This window comes from Adiantum capillus-veneris, chromosome 27 (genome assembly GCF_014529385.1).
Source record: "Adiantum capillus-veneris isolate H3 chromosome 27, ASM1452938v2, whole genome shotgun sequence".
Taxonomy (NCBI): Eukaryota; Viridiplantae; Streptophyta; class Polypodiopsida; order Polypodiales; family Pteridaceae; genus Adiantum; species Adiantum capillus-veneris.
Window position 1 is genome coordinate 73,288,803 of NC_140957.1, and position 12,528 is coordinate 73,301,330.

A 12,528-nucleotide genomic window follows, 5' to 3' on the forward strand; every position below is an offset into this window, starting at 1 on the left:
TGTCACTGCCGTTTTCTGCATAACAGGTGCCTTATAGTCTTCTACGGTTTGTGCTATATAGCACGTGTTGTTCCCGCTCCGTTTCTCCTATTTTCCGGCAGTTTTCACATCATGTGCAACATTTACCATGGCTGACAACAACACAGATGTGTTCAAGATGTTTGCTGCTGAGGACGGGTTGGATGGGGACAACTACCCTATGTGGGCTTATATGATGCAACATGTTCTTGTGTCAGAAGGCGTCTGGAACATTATGCAGGGCATTGATGTACGTCCTGGTTTTGAGGATGTAGGTGATGTTGAGGATGTTGCAGGTCTTGCTGCAAGGATTGCTGCTATTAGAGTTGTTTTGCTTACGGCAGAACAAGCTCGTTGGGATGTAAAGGATGCACAAGCTCATGCATTGATTGCATTGATGCGCAGGCTCATGGAGGAATTTATGTAAGCTACCCATCGCAGCATTGCAATGTCAAGAGTTGAACAATTTATAATCATTCCAAGGAGAGACAAACAATCAGTTTCCACAACCACTAATGCCCCTATCAAGTACTGCTTGTCACATCTCAATGTTGTGACCACTCCCCATAATTCCCTTTTTACTTGCACATAATCCCGTTGACGAGAACTCAGAACCTTGGTCCAAACCTCACTGTATATCTTTTTTCTTCATCATCATCTTGCCCTGCCCATCCTATTCTTGTAGCACTCGTATCCACTATCACAATGACATGTCTTTCGCATGCATTGTCTACCTTTCTCAAGGTTGGTAATGAAAGAAGTAGCTCCTTTAGCTTCCTCATGGCTTTTGTGTGCTCTTCTTCCCATTGAAACTTTTGATTCTTTCTCAACAACCTATAAAGAAGGTCTGCTACATGTGCGCAATGTGGTACTCAAATAAGATAGAAGACGCAAGCACTAACAAATCTTCGAACTTCAGTGACAGGTGTGCATGTTTCTTTCATGTTTTTGATTGCATCCATCGTTTTTGGACAAGACCTTCTACCATAAGGACCACACATATGCCCCACAATCAATACTTCATGAACTCCAAATATAGATTTTTGTCCTAAGAGAGTAAGATTAACTTCTTCCTACCTTGACAAAATCTTCTCATAGTCTTCGATATGGTTTGCAACAAACTTACGACACCCGTTTGAATCCATAGCTTCGTCTTTGTCTTTGTCTTCAGAACCTCTGATGGGCACATCATCAAGAAATGGCATTGTGATTTGAGGTATGAAGTCATGGAGAACCTTGTTCATCCCATTCATCATATGTGCAACTGAATTCGTTGCTTCTTGAGGTAAGGTACACATCCTTATTAGTCTCAAAGGTGTTTTCATGGTTGTCAGATCTCTACTCTCAATATCTAACTGAAATCGATCGTACCTTGAATAGAGATCTCCCATTGAGTAAATTGACCTTCCTGCAAACGCCTCTGTAAATATATCCACTATTGGTGCTGTACCGACATTCTTGATGGTAACCTTGTTTACAGGTTGCATGTCTTGTATGAACCGCAAAGCTCCATTCTTCTTACGCACAGTGAACCACCTATTTGAATATGGTGCACAATAAGGCTCCAAAATACCGATGCTAATTTTTTCATTAAGTAGTTCTATTAACTTTGGTAAATGTGCTTCGAAACTGGGATTGGATGTAGATTCCAAGGTACATGAGGGATAGTGAAGATCAACGTAGGTCCAACAACACTAGGATCAACATACCATATCTCATGTGGCTGGAAAGAAAAAGCCTTACCATGTTTTGAAACCATTCCTTTAAAACATTTCTTTTCTTCTTTTATTAAAAACTCCTCACAACCAACCTTTATCTCTTTTAGGGATTCCATTGTGAACTTGTGTCCAATTCTTTTTAGATCCTTGAGATTTGGCTGCAAAGAAGCTTGTTTTAGCTTTTTTTTGCAACTTGATAGTAAAGGTAAGGCCATTGGTCTCACTTTCTTTGCCACAGTTTTATACTTAGTCTCCACATGTACTTCCGGTCCTTCATTAGTATTGAAATCTTTCTAATCTTCAAAAGCCTCAATCACATCATACATTTTCATATAGCATACTTCCACAACGTGGATTCCATCTTCAATGCTAGAATCCATTATAGCCTCAAGCTCAAGCATAGGATCTACATGAGAAACTTGTTCAAAGAAATCTGAAATGCATTCACTATCCTCTATGAAACCATTTTCCTCTATGTATTTCTATACATTATATACATATTGTCATGTGCTTGTTTTCATATCCTTAAGCTTTATAAAACATACTGACCCATGCTTTGTTAATCCTTGAAAACCTGTAGGAAAAGCTTCTTCTTTCTTTGGGGGAGGGGAGAACATTTTTCTTCTTGTACCATCGCAATCCCGCTTTACAATTGTACATGGCCAAAACCTCTCGTCTCCCTATAGTCTTTGAACTCTTTGTTTGCTTTTGGTAGAGGATACTCATGAAGACTATCGTAGTTCCTCTCATGATTCACACACATTCAAGAACTGCGCAGCTCCTCATCTTTGCTCTTTATCCTGGCATAAGCGGAACCATCATCCAAGACCTCTGTTTCCATGCGAACGGCTATGATGTAAGGCTGCCGAACGATAAGAGGATAGGTAGACATCTCCTACACAAAGAAGTTTTGCTCATCTTTGACATTACCAATGGTCACTTTCACATTTGGACAAGCCCCATACAGATCTCCTTATGCGTTATTTGCAGCTCTAATCATCCATGGTCTGTGTCGATTGGCCACTTGCCCTTCATGTAAAGACTCTTGGACATAAGATTGATTTCGGAGCCATGATATACCAATGTAACATATGGCTCTTCAAGATCGCCCACCTTGACTAAAGTTTCCGTTGTAGCGCTTGCCTAATGACTTTTGGAGTAGTGGCTTTTATAGGAGGCTTTATCTTCATCATCATCATCCACAAATCTAGCATGCATATCTCTTCCAGAAGTCTAGTAGCATCCTACTACAGTGTCATCACATTCACTCTCTTGTACATGTATTCCATGTGCCTTCAATGAATCTTCTTCACCTTGGGATTGTGGAGGAATAGACTCAATAAGAGTTTGCCTCTTTCTTTTTATGATATCTATAATTTCTTCATGAAACTCACGTTTAGTTATGCCGCCAAGAACTTCACCCAAGGTAAACTCAACTTTTCTATTCAAAATCCTTTTCTCCAATACTTGCTTTAAGTTTGTGGCAGCTTCAATGTCAGATTGTAGTCTGTACGTAGGGCCTTTTGCTTTTGCTTTTCCTTGCTCTTTCTTCTTTCCTGTAGATGCTTTCTCCATAGGAACCTCAAGAGGAGGAGGCACCTGTGGTGAAGCCTCATAAGAAGGTCTTAGATCCTTTCTTCCTCCAGTTCTTGTAACCCTCTTTGAAGTAGAGGGACTTGCATCTCCATTCTCATGTCTACGCTTCTTTTACACAATTGCTTCATTGTTATAGAATTTGCAAGATAGACATGCACTAGTAAAGAGTCCACAGGATCATCCCAACATGTTGTATGGCGTATGCAATTACTAGCTTCACGTAATACCTGTTTAGTTACCTTCCATTTTTTGGTTGACGCCACTGCATATGGCCACAAGCTATTGACCTCCTCAAAAGCATCTTGAGTAGGCTTTGACTCTTTCTTTGGAATTAGCTCTATCTTTGTCCCATAGGTAGAAGCCTCCATTGCAGAGACGGCATGATTGGTCGCCATATCCTCCACTAACTTCGACATACCCCCTTTTCCAAAGTTAGTTCCTAATGGCATACCTGTCTCCTGCGATGGATCTTCCCATCCTTAAAAAACACAAGATCTCTTTTCAAGGCATCACTAAAGCTATCACAATCCCTTCTACCATGGTCTGTGCTATCACACCATATGCATATGTGGACAAATCCTTCTTTGCTTTGAGATTTCTGTCCCAGTAGGTTTCCCTTTCGTCAGCTTTGACTTCATTCTCGCATGTTATTAACAAGCTCATCAAGCATAGAATTATCACCTTTTGGACACACAAAAATAGGCTTTGGCGGAATCTCAGACACGCTAGAGGTAGAAGTAGCACCATTCACCACCATCTTGTCTCTACCACGTTGTCTCTTAGCAAGTAATGAGATTGCATCCTCAACCTCTTTTCACTCGGTCTTTAGACCCTGTTTTGTATTCTTGTCTTCAAGGTTTAGCTCTAACTTGTCTTGGAGCTCAGGACCTGGAGCTTGAAGGAACAATTCAATCTTTTCACCATCCAAAGTAGCTCGCTTTGTTCCTGACAGCTGAGCATAGCGCCGCTCAAACTCTCTGAATAGTTTAGTGATGGAAAGTCCCTTTAGCTTTGCAACCCATTCCAAGAAAGTTCTTTTCGTAACCCTTTCAGAGTTCTCTATAAAGTATTCCTCCTTTTGGACTAATTTGAATTGCTCCCGACCTCCTCCATGATCCTCCCTTATCCCCCTTACATGGTCTCTAATCTCGAGGACCACAACAAGCTCACAGCTATGAATCATGTCCACCTGTGGAATCCGTGTAGCTCCATCTCCTTCACATAACCACGAAGGTACTTTGTGATATCTTTCCCTTCGAACTGGTCCATTTTGTTCACAAAAGCTTCAAGGGCTTTGGCTGTTGACACCTCCCTTCTTTATGCAGCCTGTTGTTGTTGCATAAACATAGTAATTGCTTGATACATTTTCATTCTGTCTTGATCAAAACACATGCCTTGTTGCTCTTGTTGATCCATAGCTTTTTTTCCGAGAAAAAGATCCTTCTATTAGTTAATGAAACTGCCCATAGGGTTACAACCTCCTCTACAAGAGAGGACTACAACAATCATGATGGGGGGAGAGTCTCCCAATGAAAACACAACATATGTACAATGAGGCTAGATCAGGGAATGGGAGGAGGGAAGAGCCACACAGGTGGATGGTAGTGCCATCGGAGCACACCCTAGACCATGGTGAAAAATGGCCTAGGATGCCAAAGTCGAAGGAAAGCCTCTCTGTGCTCCCGCATGCGGTCGGAACTGCCCTGGAGTCTCTCGAACTGTCCTTTGAGAGTATGAACCAGCTCAAGCCAAAGATCCCGAACAGTCTCTACTGGTGGTACAGGGCGAGCCTCGAAGATGCGGAAGCAACAGGTCTGCCAGATGAACCAGAGTGTCAAGCCATTGATGAGCTCCCAACACACCTCTCTCTCAGTGCACCACTCGTGTGGAGTAAGCTCTGTGGCAGGCTAGAGTGTAGGTCGCCCTCCCTGCATCACTATCAGCTTGTTGGTGGATGATAGCTCAAACTGAAGTGCCGGGCCCGTGAGAGTGGACCAAGCAGCTGCCCCCCAAGTGTACTGCCAAGCCGTGGAAAGAGCGGGCATCAGTCGAAGAACACAAAGCCACGCCTGCTGTGCCAAGGGACAATCCCAAAGACAGTGATGCTGACTCTCCACAAGATGGTCACAAGCTGTGCATGCGGACGAGAGGCCACTATACACCAGCCAGCTCCCAACTGTTGTAGCTCTGTGTGCGACAGCCACTAAAACAAAGTGACTCGCCTCGGCAGTCTGGAGTCCCACAACCTCTCCCAAAAAGCTGCCAAGAACTCAGCTATGAGACCCTCCTCCTGCCATTGAGGTGCTGCAGCAGCAGGGCGAGCCTCTCTCTGTGCTGCGAGTATGTGACGTCTCAATCGAACAGTGTACTGAAAGAAAGGGACACCTGGGTGGTCTGCAAAAGAGAAGGGGTCCCTCCAAAGCCACTCTCCAGGATCCCACTGTACTCGTGCCAGTGGACAGCACTCCCAAGTCCACAGGCTCTAGTGTCCAGTTGCAAGAGCAGTTGGGTCAGGATCGATGACACAAGTCCTCCCACAGATACCCACCACTCGGATTCTCTGAAAACAACACTGCCACCTGCGGGGCCTCTACTGCAACTCGCTGTAAGCGTCTCTCACCCTGTAGCTCGAAAAACAGGGAGGAAACAATCTCTGAGCAAGCCCGAACAAAGATGAGAACCTCCAGTCGCGTGAAGGCTCCCATCCATCTAGGCGCTGCTGACTCGAGAGGCGCGAGCCACTCAGCTGGTACTACCTCTGAGATGTCTTGGCACATGCTGTGCACCCCTCTCATTCCCTCTAGCTGAAAGCCCTGTAGCTCCTCTGACAAGCCTGAAAACTGTAACCAGTCACCTAAAGAGCATGCTGGACCAGCTGCAATGGAACCCCAGGAAACATGAGGCCAACTACCAACCAAGTGACCTCTTTGAGTGGTAACCATGGGGTTCTAAACAAGGGGCTGTGGCAGGCGCTCCTCCGTGCAAGTAGGCTGACGTTGCTCCCAAGATCGTAGTAACCCCACAGCGAAGCGATCCTCCAGTCTCCTGCTCAAACCAACTCTACGCATCTCTGTGAAGATCCATCTGGTCGAAGGCTGCCAGGGGCCTCCTGCCTGAGGCACCCTAGCACGAAGTCGCTGTAACAAGAACTCCTTCCAGGCATAGTAACAGGGAATGGCCATTTTCAGGTCTCTGTTCCCCGTTCCCATTCCAAGTTCCCGTTCCGAATCCCCGTTCCGTGTTTCAAACGTGAGTACCCGTAACAGGGAATGGCATTTTGTTCTGTGTTCCCGTTCCGCGTTCCCGTTCCGGTTTCCCGTTCCTGGTAACTATGCTTCCAGGTCTCCTCACTTGGAAGAAGACCTCGGACGATGAACTTCCCAAGAAGGGCTCTGCTCTGCTATGCTGGGTCTATGATCCCAAGCCCTCCCTGGGAACAAGGAAGAATGATGACCTGCCAAGTCACTTTGGCCCGGGCTGTCAGAGTGTCTCGCCCTGACCAAAGGAAATTCCTGATCAGCCGCTCTACCTGGCTGATACAAGAACTCAAGAAGATCCAGCAAGAAGTGATGTACCACATAGTAGCCAACAGCACCTGGTTGGCCACTACAACTCTGCCAGCCAAAGAAAGTTGTGGGGAGCTCCAATGTAACATCTTCCTTCTGATAGACAGGAGGAGGGGAGCAATCTGCTGCTCGGGAGACAAGTCCAAACCAACCTGACAGCCCAAGTACCGAACTGCAGTCCCTGGGGGAATCCACCCGAAACCCTCGCCTGGCATCCAGTCGGGCACAGGAGCACTACCAATTGAGAAAGCCACTGTCTTTCTCCAGTTGATCAGTGCGCCAGATACACAACAAAAGGTCTCAAGAGCCTGCTCACACCTATGAAGGTTGGCCTCCTGGCCATCCAAGTACAAGGCTGAGTCATCAGCAAACTCAGCGTCCAGTAGCTCATCTCCGAGTGCTAAGCCCGGTAAACCAACCTGCTGCGACACCAAAAACCTGTTCATCGCCTCAGCATAGAACAGAAAAAGGAAGGGGGCAAGAGGGCAGCCCTGTTTGACCGAACGTGTGAGCATGAAATGATCACCTCTACCTCCTGACAAAAGTACCTCACTGTGTGCCCGTCTGTACAAAGCTAACACCCCTCTGATCCAAGCATCTAAGAAGCCCATCCTGCGTAGAGTGCCCTCTAGAAAGTCCCAGTCAACTCTGTCGTAGGTCTTCTCAAAATCGAGAAGAAGAATCACCAGATCCTTACCACGGAGCCGCACAAGGGCAGAAGCCTCCCAAAAAGTAAAGATGTTGTCAAGGATACTGCGCTCCTTGACAAAACCTGTCTGAGTCCCATGTATAAGGCTCTCTAGAAGTGACTGGATCCTCAAACTCAGAGCCTTGGCAAGAATTTTGTAGGCTGAGTTGAGGATGGTGATGGGGCGCCGCTGTCAAATCTCATCCAAAGAGCCACCCTCCTTGGGAATGAGGTAGATCAGACCCTCACTCATGCTGTCAGGCATCTCTCCTGCGTGCAAGATGTACCGAAAAGCACTACAGAGATCTGGGCCAAGCAAGTTCCAGTACTGGGAGTCAAGCCATCCTCACCACAGCTACCACGGGGGAGTGCACTAAGAGCCGTGTGCAACTCCTCAAGCTGAAGTGGCAGCTCAAGCCTCTGACGCATCTTCTCAGTCACAAGGCAAGGTATCTGTGCCCACACCTGCTCCTTGCATGCATCCTAACGCTCTGACTGAGGCTCTGCAGACATTAACTCACGGTAAAAGTCAGAAGCAACTGCACGCATGTCCTCTGGCTTAGAAGCACTGGCTTAGAAGCAATTGACCTGTCGAGCCTCCTCAACTGACTGACCTTGGCATGCGTATGTCGAGGGCCCACTGCCTCGAAGAAAGCACCAGTCACTCTGTCACCCACATGTGTCCACTGAGATTCCTGCCGATGGAAATCAAACTCATGGCGCCGCTTCTCTGTGCTAACAAGCTCCTGGCGAGCCTGCTGTAGCTGCTCCACCAACCAAGGACTGTCTGGATGCTGTTCTTGCAACCTCTGCAAGGAAGCAACGCCCCGTCTGAGACGCTGCTCCTCCTCTCTCGCTGCAGCCAGAGGCGAGCCAAAGACTCCTGGAGAAAGAAACGACTAATCTTAGCTAGTCCTGAGGCCACTCTGTCAACAGGAGAATCCTGCATGTCCAAGCTCTTTGTCCAGAGAGCCTCTACTCGCTCTCTGAGTGCAAAGTCCAACAAGACCCTCTCAGGGATGCGAAGCATCGTGCTCCCCCTCCTCTGTCTGTCTGCCAGAGTGAGGATCACTGGTGCATGGTCCGAGAAGAAAGTCCCTACCAGAATGCCACCTGTCCCACCCAAGTCACTGAAATGGTCACTAGTGTAGAAGCGATCTATCCGCGATAGATTCACTCCTTCCACTCTGCTGTCCGAACGAGAGAAGGCCAGGCTGTCTGGGGGCCTCACAAAACTAGAGTGCTGCCACACATCCGAGACCCTCAGAGTCATACAAAACCTCTCCCAAGCTGCCAGCTCAACTCCATGCACAGTAGCATGGCTACCACCAATCCTGTCAAAAGGGTCCTCCAACATGTTGAAGTCACTCCCTATGCACCAATGTTATGCCTGTGGCAAAGACTCAACAATCTGTGACCAAAACTCTGCTCGTACACTCGCCACATTGGGCGCATATATGTTCAGGAAGCCCACAAGGCAACCCTGAACTTGCATAGTGATCCACTATGCCCTGCTTGGCACAATAACCCTCTATCCACAATGGCCTGCTCTGCAAAGAATCCGCAATAGTCATACATACCCCACCTTGGATGCCTCTAGGTCCAAAAGCGGCTGACCAAAAAGTATCATATCGTCCACGCAAGAGCTGACCACAACATCTAATGCGGCTCTCACACAGATGATGCTCCTGTAGCATAAGGAGATCAATCTCTCCTCCCACAAGCCAACGCTGAAGCTCCTGACGCAGTTAGCCCCGCTGATGCTGAAACTGGGGCCCACCAAGTCCCTGCACGTTCCATGAGACGATCCTCATGGGGAGCGAGAGGGAACAGATGTTGCCGCAGCAGCTAAACGTGCTATCTTCAAGGTTGGCTTGGATGGGGAGTAATCAACATCCGAGCGTCCTCTAGATAGGCGTGACTGCAACGAGTGCCTGGCCCAAGCCCAGGTAGAGCAAGCCTTACGTAAAGCAACCTCCTCTGTCCAGGAGTCCTCATGAATGTGTACATAGCATGGCAAGCATTGCATATCAGCAAAGAAGTGAACCACAATGTGTCTACATCCTGCTGTATCGAAAGGGTCACCGCAAACTTGGCCAATGGCCACAAAGTCTGAAGCATGTCTGTAACTCTTAGGTCTCCCATGCGGTGAGAGAACTCTAGGACCTGTGTATGCAACCACTCAACACTGAGTCGGGAGTCCACTCAGTCTGGTCCCTCCCGCAAAGGGGAAAAGAGAAGCCAACCGTTGAGTCCAAGGCCTCTATCCCCCTAGCTGCAAGGAACAGAACATGAACCCTGAAATAGGCTGCATCATGGTCTGCTGAGGGGTCGCCAAGAAAACGCATACATCAAACTACACACTGCAGACGCATATGGAATCTTATCCATTTCAGCCTGTTCTTCCTCAGACACAGGACAATCTTGTTTGCTAAGTTTCACATATGGTGGCAATGGAACACTCAATGCCTTTCCCTTCTCCATATTGAAACGTTGCAAAACCTTGTCAATATACTCTGTTTGAGATAACCAAATCAACTTCTTTGATCTGTCTCTCTCAATGCGCATACCAAGTATATGACTTGCCTCACCCATGTCTTTCATGTCAAACGATTTTGCCATCTTTGACTTCAAAGCTGAAATTTCTTCCAAGTGCTTGCCAGCAATCAACATGTCATCCACATACAAAATAAGGATCAACCAACTACCATCCTTAGCCTTCTTTGTATATAGACAGTGATCGAACTCACTACGTTTGTAGCCTTGAGAAAGCATAAACTTGTGGAATTTATGGTACCATGCCCTCGGTGATTGTTTTAAGCCATAAAGACTCTTTAACAACTGGCATACCCAATCTTCCTTGCCTTTCTCAACAAACCCTTCTGGCTGCTGCATGTAAATTTCCACATCTAAATCACCATGCAAGAACGCTGTCTTGACATCCATTTGGTGCAGCACCAAATCTAATATGGCAACCAATGCAAGAAAGCATCTCAATGTAGTCATCTTGACCACCGGAGAGAAGACTTCATCAAAGTCAATGCCTTGTTCTTGCTTAAAGCCCTTGGCAACAAGCCTTGCTTTGTACTTTGGCTGACTATCATGAGCGGTGATCTTATACCTGTAAACCCATTTACAAGGTAGAGCCTTTTTGCCTTGTGGTAATTTAACTAGCTTCCATGTCTTGTTTTTATGCAGAGCTGTCATCTCTGACTGCATGGCCAATTGACAATTCCCGGAGTCCTTCATTTGCACTGCTTCCTTGTAACATGAAGGCTCATTGCAATCAGTCAACATGACGTAGTTCATAGATGGAACAAACCTATCAGGAGGTCGCGTGACACGTCCAGATCTACGCACAATAGGTGGCTCAGGCTCAGCCACAACCTGTGGTTCCACTCTATCCTGTCCTTGCTCCTCTTGAGCCCTGACATTTTGTCTTGCACGTGCAGGTCCATCTTCTTGGAAGACAACTATTCTAATCTCCTCAACCCTCTCTGGTTTAGAATGATATTTGGATTCATTAAAGTGAACATCATTGCTGCAGACAACCTTTCTGGATTCGGGATCCCAAAGTCTGTACCCCATCTCACCAGAATTACCATAGCCTAGAAAGATGCACTTTCTACTCTTTGGCTCAAGTTTGTTCCTAAATTCCTTTGGAACGTGAGTATATGCCTCACAGCCAAAGACTCTAAGATGCTTGTATGAGGGCATTTTGTCTGACCATACCATCTCTGGCATTGAATCCTTCTGCAAAACCTTGCTAGGAGATCTATTTACAAGATGAACAGCTGTTGATACAGCTTCAACCCAAAACCCATTTGGCAGGTGTGCATTAGACAACATACTTCTGACCTTCTCTTGTATGGTCCTATTCATCCTCTCAACAACACCATTTTGAGGAGGATTGTAAGGAGCAGTAAGTTCACGTTTTATACCTTTTGACTCACAAAAGTCTTGAAAGGCCTTTGAAACATACTCTCCACCATTGTCGGTGCGTAAGCATTTAAGCTTCTTGCCACTCTGATTCTCCACAAGTGTCACAAACGTTTTGAAAACACTAAACGCTTCATCCTTGTGCTTGAGAAAGTAAACCAATACTTTCCTCGAGTAATCATCTATAAATGTCATAAAGTAAGAAGCTCCCCCTAGAGATAGGTTAGGCATAGGTCCACACAAATCACTATGAACAAGTGCCAACTGTGTATCTCTTCTACTGCTTCTATGCTTATGTGGCTGCTGTGTTTGCTTACCATACAGACAATGTTCACAGAATTCAAAATCCTTAAATGAAAAGCCAGGTAAATAACCAGAACGAGACAAGATTTCCATTCCCTTCTTGGACATATGTCCTAACCGGCTATGCCACAAAGAAACGTTCGGCTGCTCGGTTACATTGATTACATTTTTAGAGACATTTGATACATAAATCATGTAAAGTGCTCCAGACTTTACTCCATGTGCTACTGTCATAGAACCCTTGGATATCTTCCACATATTTTGTCCAAAAGTGGTGACGTAGCCAGCATCATCAAGTAAACCTGTGTTGATCAAGCTCTTTGTAATTGCGGGAACATGTCTCACATTCTTCAGCGTGAAAGAAGAGCCATTCTGAAACTTCAATTGAACATCTCCAACACCTAAGATCTCACATGTCTGCCCATTGCCTAGCCGAACATGATCTTTAGTGGTCACATAAGAGGTAAACCACTCCTTGTTTGGAGACACATGAAGTGATGCCCCCGAGTCTATAATCCAGTCACTCAGTGCATTTCCATCACATGCTGTAAGAAGAGCTGAGTCCATTGTATTCTTCAAGAAGTAGATGTCTCCTGACACTACACTGTCATCCTCTGCAACAGTGTTTGTCACATTTATTTCTTGAATCTTCACTGAGGACTTGTTCTTCTCACCATGGTCTTCAGCTTTCTCTTTGCCT

The 12,528-nt window shown here is 46.1% G+C and overlaps 1 protein-coding gene across 4 annotated transcripts in view; it reads left to right on the forward strand.

The window, feature by feature from the left end:
• LOC147422190 (uncharacterized) overlaps window positions 1-12,528 on the forward strand; it is a 164,363-nt gene that overhangs the window by 120,529 nt on the left and 31,306 nt on the right. The gene's annotated exons all lie outside the window — the stretch shown is intronic.